The sequence below is a fragment of the Aedes albopictus genome, chromosome 3 (genome assembly GCF_035046485.1).
Source record: "Aedes albopictus strain Foshan chromosome 3, AalbF5, whole genome shotgun sequence".
NCBI lineage: Eukaryota > Metazoa > Arthropoda > Insecta > Diptera > Culicidae > Aedes > Aedes albopictus.
Genome location: NC_085138.1, coordinates 180,089,418 through 180,101,619, shown reverse-complemented (window position 1 = coordinate 180,101,619; position 12,202 = coordinate 180,089,418). Strand labels below are relative to the sequence as shown.

The 12,202-nt window shown below is 41.1% G+C and overlaps 1 protein-coding gene across 19 annotated transcripts in view; it reads left to right on the top strand.

Moving 5' to 3' along the window:
- Positions 1 to 973: 973 nt before the first annotated feature.
- LOC109415058 (RIMS-binding protein 2) overlaps positions 974 to 12,202 on the top strand; it is a 248,204-nt gene continuing 236,975 nt past the window's right edge. For 7 of the 19 annotated variants that reach the window (XM_062855742.1, XM_062855740.1, XM_062855739.1 and 4 more), the window contains exon 1: positions 976 to 2,699. The gene's annotated coding sequence lies outside the window, so the exon portion shown is untranslated. Of the gene's footprint in view, positions 2,742 to 12,202 lie in introns of all 19 variants that reach the window. The other 12 variants (XM_062855732.1, XM_062855731.1, XM_062855735.1 and 9 more) reach the window with 11 other exon arrangements.

Sequence of the window (12,202 nt, the reverse complement as noted above, 5' to 3'; positions counted from 1 at the left end):
GGAAGCAATGAACGGATCCCAGGAGGATATGAGGAAGAATCCCGGAAGGAATAGCTGAATCAATGGAGGAATCCCGAGAAAGAGCTCTGAAATAATACCGGGATAATTAGCTGTGGGAATCCAAGGAGGAATCCCTGAAAGAATCCTGGCAAAATTCCTGTAGGAATTTGGAGCGAAATTCTAGAAGAAATCCCCAAACTGATTCCGGTAGAACTCCATAGACGAATCCCAGGAGAAACCAATGAAGGAATCCCAAGAGGAATCCCAGGAGATATTTCCAAAGTAATCCCTGGAAAAATCCTAAAGGGAATCCCAGGATAAATACCTAATAAAAACGCCGAAGGAATCTCGAGAGCAATCCTTGAAGAAATCGGAGAGAAATCCCAAAAATATCCTTCGGAGAAATATTTTAAGCAATGCCTTTGAGAACACTTAGAGCGATACTGGAGTAGCATCTAGGGGGGTCAATCTAGCACAGGATCGCATCTGTTAATCAGCTCATGTAACCTCAATTCCCGATAGAAAAATATAAACGATCAGGAAATACAACCAACTGAAAATAATAATAATAAAAAAAAACTGGATCGATTAGTATCATACTAATTGCTGTACCTACGAGATAGGATTTTGTACCTTTTGGGCAGGTTCTTCTTCTTCTTCTTTATGGCTCGACTTTTGCATTGGAACTTGGCCTGGCTCTCTTCAACTTAGTGTTCTTAGAGCACTTCGACAGTTATTAATTGAAGGGCTTTCTTTGCCTGCCGTTGTATGAATTTGTACATTGTTGGCAAGTACAATGATACTCTATGCCCAGGGAGTCGAGAAAATTTCTTTCAGTTGATATTGCGTTTTTGTAAAACTATACTAAATAATTACAACAACAATATTTGAATTGCTACAGAAGGAGAGCTCAGTTACCGCATTCTTTCCATTTCTCCATCACTGGTGGATCCTTTTCTGTCGCACTGGGTGGGCGTATAGTGCCGTCCTACTTCCGGTGTGCTTCGGCGCAAGTACGTCCAGCAGATGTCGCTCTGCCAGCCGCTCGCTCCATCAAATCGATGTTCTGACACCTTCGTCATGTTGGTTTCTTGGCTCTTGGCTCGTGGCCTCACAAACGAAGAGTACCTATCGTACAACGGCAGCGGATAGTGACCCATTTTTTCCGGGCGGGTGGGCCGTTTTTTTCACCAGAACTGGATTGCTCCGAGGGCTGATTTGTTCCAAGTGTACCAGGCGTAGAGTTTCGTCCAAAGTCCGGTAGTGATCTGTCGATTTATTGATGTGACTTTGGGTAAAAAGGATTGCACTTTATCCGAATATTTGCGGGCTCACATTTCCGCTGGGAATATGAATGATGAAGTGAAGAACAAACGGTGCGAGTGAGCGTATGGATTTTTCCGTCTGCAAATCGGGTCTCTGGTGAAAATTATTGAAGAAGCTTTCCCGTGTAGGATATGTTGTAAATTGCAATCGAAGCAGTTATTTTTAGCTAATTGATCTCCTAATCGTTTCCACAGTGTCCGCATCGAGCAATAAAGCTAGTTTTAGTGGATGATTGAATAGCTTCCAGAAAATAGAAACAGATAGTGAAGTTTGATTGTTTCTGCAAGAATTGGGAAAATTGCATCCAAATGGAATGTTCGGGCTAGGAAGTAACACATAACATCTTTATCAGATAAAGCCCGAACCAGTTAACGCAAGTTTGTGCTAATAGAAGAAGAAACTTGAGTAGCAAAATTAGTGTTACGAAAGCATTTGATGCAAATGAATGAATAAATTATCTAAGTGAAGGAGGAAAAAACGATTGTTCTGCGAAAAAAAAACGAGAAAAAGTGGTTTCATCCTTCCTACCTATGAAGAGTGAGAGAGAGAAAGAGTAGGAAAAGTTTCACTAGTAATGCGGGGGTTAGAAAGAGACACGCTCTCAAACAGGAGCATACAGTGATAAATCTCCAAGAAAAAGAAAGTTAATTAAAAGTTTTTTTTCTGGTAAAAAAGTTTTGTCTTTTCCTGTGATCAGTAGAACAAAATTCTGGTGAGAGAAAAGAAGTGTTAAAATATATGGTTCAGCAAAATCCCATTGAATCCAGTGTACTGAATGGAAAGTGCATCCCGTTCCTTTCCGATTGAGTTTTTCACAAAACGCCAATTTCCACAATGGATTGAACAAAGCATAAGGAATAAAAAAACTCATTCCTCCTCAGTGTTTCTGCGGTGAAAATTAAAGAACAAAAAAACACACTTCGATTGTACTGATTTATGCTTAACCACCTACTCGTGTTTTGCTCCTCGTAAATTTTCTCCACTTTGGCTGAAAGTTTCCGACTTTTCCACTCTTCAAGAAGGCAAGAGGTGTGAGCAAGCAACACATCATGTGAGCGGGCAGCTTTCACACGGTGGACTAGGATATGGAAGTGGTTGTTGGCAGCAACTCGGCGTGAGTGATTTAAAAATAGCTTGTTAAATATCGCATTAGACAGGGCAGAGACATTCAGCGCCATCCAAAAGGCAGAGGAAAGGGGTGGCAAATGAGTGGCGAAATCCCGCAATAAAAGCGTATCAGCAGTGGCACTTAATCATCATTATCGTCATCGTCATCGAGTTTCAACATCGGAGCACATAGTGTGAACCATTAGACAGCGGCAACTTTGCGACGAAACGATACGGGTGTTTAAAGGCTGCAACTAAGTAAATCGGTACACAGTGAACTAAAATTTATATGAACTTGTTTTAATATGGTACATTTTTAGTTTTCAATTAATTTGATAGAATCATAAATTATCCTTATTTCAATATTGTTAATCATTTTACGATTAGAACTTACGTTTGTTATTTAAACTTTTTTTTACTAATTTATTCTATTGGCTACTTTAGCGATGTTCAAATAACTCCATAATTCTGAATCTGCACGCCAAACTGAGCCAAAACCCAAATTTTCATTTCTGTCTGGCAACCTATTTGAATATCAATTTGAAGTTTGTGTGGAAGTGATTTGTTGAATTACCTTCGTACGGTTTTGTACTGCGCGGAGCCGTCAAGCTGTTGCGTGGCTGTCAAAAAATGATATTGAAAAATCTCTTTCAAATTGATTTTAAGTATCAAAACAAAGCACAAAAAATCTGGGAAAAATCATAGTAGCTCGAAAAAAGATGCACTTCTGTATAATATTAAAAAAAAAATAAGCTTTTCAAAGTTTAAAAACGCAATTCACATTCACAGCCAGATGATGAAATTTCGAAACCCGTCGATGATTTTTGTTGACCTCACATTGTTGATACATACATCATACTCCGATTCCATATTTAGTTCTATCACAAATACTTTTTATTTCTAAAGCAGTGATCCGCAGCTTTATTGTCTGTGTGTGTCAAACCTAAAATATTAAGGAGACTGCGGACTGCAACGTTTTTAAAATAACATTCATATCAATTTCAGTCGGTTAGCAAGATTAAAGTTATACAAATGAAAACCATTTGGTCCAATTCTATAAAATTAACGATTACGGGTCGCCACCCACTGTCGGATCGCCAAATGTTTTTTGGTGGATGGTAGAGTTCTCGCACTAGATTGGGAAACCAAAAACTTTCGGAAAATTAGTGTATGTGCTCTTAAAGTAACGACTGAAAACAATCTCGAAAATTTTTCACTAAATGGTTTAGAAATCCATGAAAACTCCATTTGAGTTTCCGAGCAACGTTTCGGCCTAGGCAAACAGACGTCTCTATCATTTTAACATTTTCGCGATCTGCTATGTATCTTTATAGAAAAACAATAAAAAACAGTACTATTGCATCGAAATGTGTTTTTTAGTATTTTTTATCAAAAAAATCTAGTTTTTATACAATAATTCAAAAACAGCAGGCCGTGGAATTTTGACGTCTGAATAATAGTTTTTTATTTAGTTAAAATGAACAACTTTCTCGAATACATAAACTCTCTAATGTATAACAGTAAAAATATACACGCTGGCACTTCTTATATTTATTTAGTGATGAACCCTCCTACGGAGGAAAATCACTTTAATAAAGAATAAAAAAAAAACTTCTTATATTTATAGTGTTACTAAAAAACTATTATCTGAAAAGCACCAAAAAATACCTCTTCAAATTGTTGACAGTATGTTCAACTATTATTAATTCGTATTTGCTGAAAATTGGAAGTTTAAATTTTTTGCGCTTTGTAAGATATTTAAGTTTAAAATACACACTATTTTTTCAAATTTTATTTTTTATTTTTAATGATAATATTCAACATATTCCCGTAAAATATGTTTGGTTTGACATATTTGCATTAGAAAAAAAAAATAAACTCACATGGATTCTAGTAAAAATGTTGAAATAAGCTTAAAACTGTTTCTCTCATTGTGTTTTTTTTTTTAATTTTTTACATAACTCGAAAACAGTAGGCAGTAGAATTTTGTCAAAATGAACAACTTTGCCGAAGATGTCAAATATCTAGGACGTAAAACAAAGAAGTTGGATGATGTGGACGAGTTGCGAACTACTACGTTCTTAGCAATGCCCCTGCTGATGTCAAACAACTTTGTTGAAGACATCATGTATCGGAAATGCTTCGTTTTGGAGTAATTAATTTTGTTCCGTTAGATTGCGATCGGAGAGGGCAAGTGTAGTACACACCCTCGAGGTTAGCTGTCTAGTCCTAAAGCTACGAACTTTGTGGCTCGCTCTTTTAGGAGGACACCAAGGTATGGCGCTTGTCATACTGTTGGAAGGAGATTTTTATGGACCCGCGGACTTCGGGTAAGTGTCTCTACTTACGGGTCCACCACACCCCCTTTTGGCCCTTCATATAGCGGTATGTTGAATTCAGAGGGGTAATGGCTACCTATATACGTAATACATATATACATACAGGGGATGGCCAAAATGTTTGGGATAGGCAACTTTTTTTTTATCTCACAAGAAAGTTCAACAAACTGTAACTTTTCATAGAGTGCATCAAATATTTTCAAATTTTGACTGTTTGTCAACCTATTATAAGTGCATCATTGGTACAAATTTGAGCTCGATTGGTTAATCTTTCGAAGTGTCAATCCATCATAACTTTTTTCAGCTTTTGAAAAGTACCCATGTTTTAAATGATTTTCAAGCATTACTATATTGTGGATAAAAATAAAGATAAATCAATCAATCAATCAATATTGTGGATAATCGCTCAAAATTTCATTCAATTCGGTTCACTGGTCTCCGAGATATGACAGTTCAAAAATTTATAGTCTTAAAAATAGTGTTTTACCAGATCGGTTATAACTTCGCGAAAGAATAACCAATCAAGCTCGAATTTGTACCACTGATGCACATAGGTTAATAAACAGTCAAAATTTGCGAATATTCGATGCACTCTATGAAAAGTTACACCATGTTGAACTTTTTTGGGAGAGAAAAAAAGTTGCCTATCCCAAACATTTTGGCCACCCCTGTACATACACTCCCGTTCAAAAGTTTGGGGTCACCCCATCAAAAACATGTCATTTTTTCAGGCCCATATCTCCGCCAATTTACGTCCGATTTCAAAACCCTAGGTTTCATTCAAAAGATAATAAGTCAAAGAAACTTTGAACATGATTTAAAAGAAACTTTTTCAAAAAATTTCGTATGTAAACTTAACCCAAAGTTGCCAAATTTTCTAAAAAATGAATATAAACTTACGGCAGTGTCGCTGGAAATTGGGTCGACCAAATTTTTAGATGAGAGCGGTAATATGACCCATTTTCTATTAGCTTTCAACTGCTTTTTACAGAACTTAGCTAAAAAATCTAGAAAAAAAGTTATTAAGTAAATTAATCCTTGATGTCATCGACCAAAAGTTTGGGGTCACCTCTCAATATGATGTATCGGCCAAAAGTTTGGGGTCACTATCGTGAAACATGTAAAAGTGATTTGTTGATATCTTTGTCATCTTTCATTCAATTTTAATTTTTGGCTTATTTGAAACAAAATGAATGATACTTACTGCATAGACATTGAACCACACATATTTGTTGGAATTTACATACTAAAACTTAACGTAAAGTTGCCTCATTTTTTGAAGCGTGGTAAAATGTGCTAACTTTACATAACATTTTTATATACAAAAATCGTTAAATACGTTAAGTTGAAGACATCAAACGTAAATTTAGTTAATTATCTTTGAAATGAGCCAAGAATAATTAAAATTGAACTATAGATGACGAAGATATCACCAAATAACTTTTCCATGTTTTACGAAAGTGACCCCAAACTTTTGGCCGATACATCATATTGAGGGGTGACCCCAAACTTTTGGTCGATGACATCAAGGATTAATTTACTTAATAACTTTTTTTCTAGATTTTTAAGCTAAGTTCTGTAAAAAGCAGTTGAAAGCTAATAGAAAATGGGTCATATTACCGCTCTCATCTTAAAATTTGGTCGACCCAATTTCCAGCGACACTGCCTTAAGTTTATATTCATTTTTTTAGAAAATTTGGCAACTTTGGGTTAAGTTTACATACCAATTTTTTTGAAAAAGTTTCTTTTAAATCATGTTCAAAGTTTCTTTGACTTATTATCTTTTGAATGAAACCTAGGGTTTTGAAATCGGACGTAAATTGGCGGAGATATGGGCCTAAAAAAATGACATGTTTTTGAGGGGGTGACCCCAAACTTTTGAACGGGAGTGTACATACCCCAAGGTATGGCGCTAGTGTATTGATAGCTTCCTAACTGGCCTGACTACTCCCTATGTCCTCTAAAGGCGGAAGGACTGCAATCTGACCTCTCTTATTAGGACCCATTCTCTAGGGAACGGTTTCTCCGGGAAGCCCATTAAATTGATCAAGGTGACGATGGACGAATGAAACTGCGTAAAGGTTTCGGTCGATCTGTCTAGTTCGTTCGAATCTCGCTGGAATCTGCGACAATTTGATGGATTCTAATGCCTGCGGCTCAACAGCCGAGCCATGATTTTCACGAAATCCGGCCAATTTGTCTGTTTTGCGGATGACATAGAATTTTCAACAATCCTTGAACTCATCACTTAACAGCATATAGTTGCATGAGGCTATGTAAGCATGAATTTCATTCAAATCCACGAGTTATGCATGTTGATTCGGTGATTTTTATTCAAGAAAGTTTTTAGGAAACCTTAACTAGTCCCAGCGGAGTTTTTATTGAAATCATCAAAGCCAGTGGTTCCATTAGTATGAGATCGGAAGCCGAACTGGCGGCTCGAGCGATCATTTACACCCTCGGTGTACCTCAACATTCTATTGAGGATGATCTTCTCGAGCACCTTCCCCACCGTGTCGATCAAGCATATTGGTCTATATGCCGACGGTTCTTCGGGTGGTATCTCCGCCTTTGGCAATAGTACCAGGCTCTGCCGCTTCCAAACCTTTGGGAAAACTCCCTCGCCCAAGCATTTCTGCAATCTGCAAATTTGACCTGATCATCCCGGGCCTCTGTCTTATGCCGTTTTTCTTTGGATGAGATCACAGTTTCAACCCCAATCCGACTTCGGTTTAGCTTGTACTAAAATTTGTTTGACGTTGTGTGTTTACACATTTTCCGCCAATCCAGTTCCATTACATACATACATACATACATACATTTATTTGTTCAACATCATTAAGACAAGACATAATCAACAATAGTACGCCACAATACTAGGTTTGTGGCTGCCGCTCTCCATCCTCGGTCGCGCCCAATGCTCGCCAGGTCACGCTCCACCTGGTCCGCCCATTGTGCTCTCTGCGCTCCACACCTTCTTGTGCCAACCGGATCAGTTGCAAACACCAGCTTTGCAGGGTTGTTGTCCGGCATTCTTGCAACATGCCCTGCCCACCGTATCCTTCCGGCTTTGGCCACCTTCTGGATGTTGGGTTAGCCGTAAAGTGCAGCGAGCTCGTGGTTCATCCTTCTCCGCCACACACCGTTCTCCTGCACACCGCCGAAGATCGTCCTTAGCACGTGTCGCTCGAAAACTCCGAGTGCTTGTAGGTCCTCCTCGAGCATGGTCCATGTCTCGTGCCCGCAGAGGACCACCGGTCTTATTAGCGTTTTGTACATGGTGCATTTGGTACGTGGGTGAATCTTTTTCGACCGCAGTTTCTTGTGGAGCCCGTAGTAGGCCCGACTTCCGCTGATGATGCGCCTCCGAATTTCACGGCTCACCTTGTTGTCAGCCGTCAGTAAGGATCCGAGGAAGACGAATTCTTCCACCACCTCGAAAGTATCCCGTCTATCGTAACATTACTACCCAGACGGATCCGGTCGTGTTCGGTTCCGCCTACCAGCATGTACTTTGTTTTTTGAGGCATTCACCACCAGTCCGACCTTTGCTGCTTCGCGTTTCAGGCGGGTGTACAGCTCTGCCACGTTCCAAATGTTCTTGCAATAATGTCCATGTCGTCCGCAAAGCACACAAATTGACCGGATTTTGTGAAAATCGTTGCCCGGCTGTTGAGCCCGGCTCGTCGCATCACACCTTCCAGAGCGATATTGAAGAGTAGGCATGAGAGTCCGTCACCTTGTCGCAGTCCCCGGTGAGATTCGAATGAACAGGATAGTTCACTCGAAACCCTTACGCAGTTTTGCACACCGTCCATCGTTGCTTTAATCAGTCTAGTCAGCTTCCCAGGAAAGCCGTTTTCGTCCATGATTCTCCATAGCTCTGCGCGGTCGATACTGTCGTATGCCGCTTTGAAGTCGATGAACAAGCATTTCACGGCATTTCTAAAAAAAAAAAAAGAGAATTTGCCATACGGTAAAGATCTGGTCCGTTGTCGACCGGCCGTCGATGAAGCCGGCTTGATAACTTCTCACGAACTCACTCGTTTTAGATGACAGACGACGGAAGATGGTCAAGGATAGCACTTTGTATGTAGCATTCAAAATAGTGATCACTCTGAAGTTCTCACATTCCAAATGGTCGCCTTTCTTGTGAATGGGGCACATTACCCCTTCCTTCCACTCCTCTGGTAGCTGTTAGGTTAAGTATCTTTTTATTTATTTATTTTAATACCAATCTCCATCTGACTATGACTTAATGAAGTAAGAAAACACACACACACATACACTGTGGTGTATAATTGATCGGACAAACGCCGATTTTCATACAAAATGGCCAAGTTTGAGATGCTGTAACTATGGTTTGTTTTGGTAGATTGAGCTCAATTTTTGACACGGATCTACAAATATGCTGAATTTTGTGTATACAAAGTATAAAATGTTTTCGTTCACAGGTCTGGGCGTGGCAAGGCGTTGAAAATGTTGCAAAAGTGATCGGACAGCGGCACGCGTGTAAATCAAAGGAGTACCGCTGTCCGATCACTTTTGCAACATTTTCAACGCCTTGCCACGCCCAGACCTGTGAACGAAAACATTTTATACTTTGTATACACAAAATTCAGCATATTTGTAGTTCCGTGTCAAAAATTGAACTCAATCCACCAAAGCAAACCATAGTTACAGCATCTCAAACTTGGCCATTTTGTATGAAAATCGGCGTTTGTCCGATCAATTATTCACCACAGTGTAGATAAAACCAAATTACAAAACAAAAGAGGAAAAACAACAATCGTCAAAATTAAAACTAAACATGTAACTTAAAGCTGATGGTTCACTTGGTTTAGGTTTCGAAAGTGCATTGTGAAGCGTTGCTGCATGGAAGCCAAGGAAACATTGAAATCAAACAGATAAGCAACTTCGTTGAAAGTAGACGACATGAACCGTACGGAGTCGTGTTGTCCGTATCGACTGTTTCGCCGATCCAGCCGCAAAATGTCCCGTCTTCGAAGCAATCTTGCAGGAGTGTACAAATTAATCTGTGATAGGAGTGCCGATGAATCGATGCTACCCTTCAGGATCTTTGCAATATACATAGCCTGTGCGGTATGGCGTCTCGTTTCTAAAGTGTCAATCCCAAGAAGCTGGCAGCGGTCGACATAGGGAGTCAAACGTTGATCCTCGCGCAAAGGTAGATTCCGCAAGGCAAAACGCACGAACTTCAGTATATCCAGTATTGAGCGCACTAATGAGCAGTAGAGTGATTTCAAGCAGACCATCTTCGAATTCGTTGGCAATCTTCATTATAAATCCGAGTTGTCGGTTCGCTCTAGAGATAATCTCGTCGTAATGAGAACGGAACGTTAGACCATGATCGAGGATAACACCTAAGTCACGAACTTGATGTACTCGGTCAAGAGATATACCTGCAAGCGAATAATCAAACGTTATTGGCTTCTGCTTGCGACTGAATGTGTTAACCTGGCATTTTTCTACACTGAGAGTAAGTCTGTTATCCGTGCACCATTTCTCAAATCGGGATAAAATCATTTGAAACTCAATGCAGTCGTTGATGCACGTAACGACGATGTACAGCTTAGCAGCATCCGCATAGAAGAGCCTTACTCCTGGCGGTAATATCAACGTCGTATCGTTAATGAACGGCAAAAACAGTAAAGGGCCGAGATTACTGCCTTGAGGTACACCGAACACGTTATTGAAGGGCGTAGATTGAAGGGATCCGATTTTGACACTAAGCGATCGGCCGGTCAAATAGGATCTGAACCACTCGACAAAATGGCCAGTCACTCCGATTTTCTCTTGTTTCTTCAGAAGTATGGCGTGGTCATCTCTGTCAAAGGCGGCTTTTATGTCTAAATAGATAGCATCTACCTGCTTCTCAGCATCCATTGCTTGCAAACACGTTGAAGTGAACTGAGACAGATTGGTGGTGACAGCTCGTCTCGGGAAGAAACCATGTTGATCATTTGAAATATAATGCTGGCAACAGGTAAAAAGTGTATCATTCACTATGATTTCGAATACCTTGGAGCAGGCTGATAGGGAGGTTATTCCGCGGTAATTGCTGACATCACGTTTGTCGCCTTTTTTGTGAATTGGAAACAGAAATGAATGTTTCCAGTTTAATGGAAACTGCTGACATTGTAACGAGAGGTTGAAGAGCCTTGCCAGCGGTTCAAGAACCGCTGAACAGCAACGTTTCAATAAAACTAACGGGATACCATCAGTTATCTTTATTAGAGAGATTTTCAGCTCGAGGCTGGTTCATCTCTTGACTGGTAGCTGTTTGGTTTCCAAGATCCTGACTATCAGCCGATGCAGACAGGGCTGACTTTCCTGGGCCCATTTTGATGAGTGAAATCAGTTGCGATACCATCGTTACCAGTTGCTTTGTTGGTTTTGAGCTGGTGAATGCCATCCATAACTTCCTTCAGCGTGGGAGTTGGTTCATTTCCGTCCTCCGCTGCACTGGCGTCGTCATTTCCTCCATTGCGTGGGCTCCCGTGCTTACGTTCTCCAAGCCGTTCAGGTGCTGCTCGAAGTGCTGCATCCACCTTTCGTTCACCTCACGTCCGTCCGTCAAGAGGCCTCCGTCTTTATCCCTGCATATTTCGGCTCGCGGCACGGAGCCGTTGCGGGATACGTTGAGCTTCTGGTAGAACTTCCGTGTTTCTTGGGAACGGCACAGCAGTTCCATTTCTTCACACTCCGCTTCTTCCAGGCTTTTTCTCCCGAAGGAGGTGGGTCTGCTGTTTTCGCTTCTGTTTGTAACGTTCCACGTTCTGTCGAGTCCCTTGCTGCAGTATTGCCGCCCTCGCTGCGTTCTTCTCCTTCAAAACCGTTCTGCACTCTTCGTCGAACCATTCGTTCCGTCGATTCCGTTCCACGTACCCGATGGTGCTCACGGCTGCGTCGTTGATGGCTGCTTTCACTGTACTCTAGCAGTCCTCTAGAGGGGCCTCATCCAACTCGCCCTCGTCTGGCAACGCGGCCTCAAGATTCTGCGCGTATGCTGAGGCGACATCCGGTTGTTTCAGTCGCTCTAGGTTGTACCGTGGCGGTCGCCGGTACCGTACATAGTTGATGACGGAGAGTTTTGGGCGCAGTTTGCCCACCACCAGATAGTGGTTGGAGTCGATGTTGGCGCCACGATAGGTCCTGACGTCGATAATGTCGGCGAAGTTCCAACCCAGATTTAAAAAGAAAAACGGCATTAAACGCGACTTTGGCAGCAGTGAACACCACTCGTTTTGCTCCTAATGAGTACGTGCTCGCTGTACCCATCTCCTTGCCCGAAGGCAGGCGTGGCGCAGGTTCACAATTGCTTGATTCCACCAGTACGTCGGTGGTCTCCCATTCCCAGGGTGGTATCAGGTATCAGGTATCAGAAGGCCGGCTCCAGAGGCACGTTA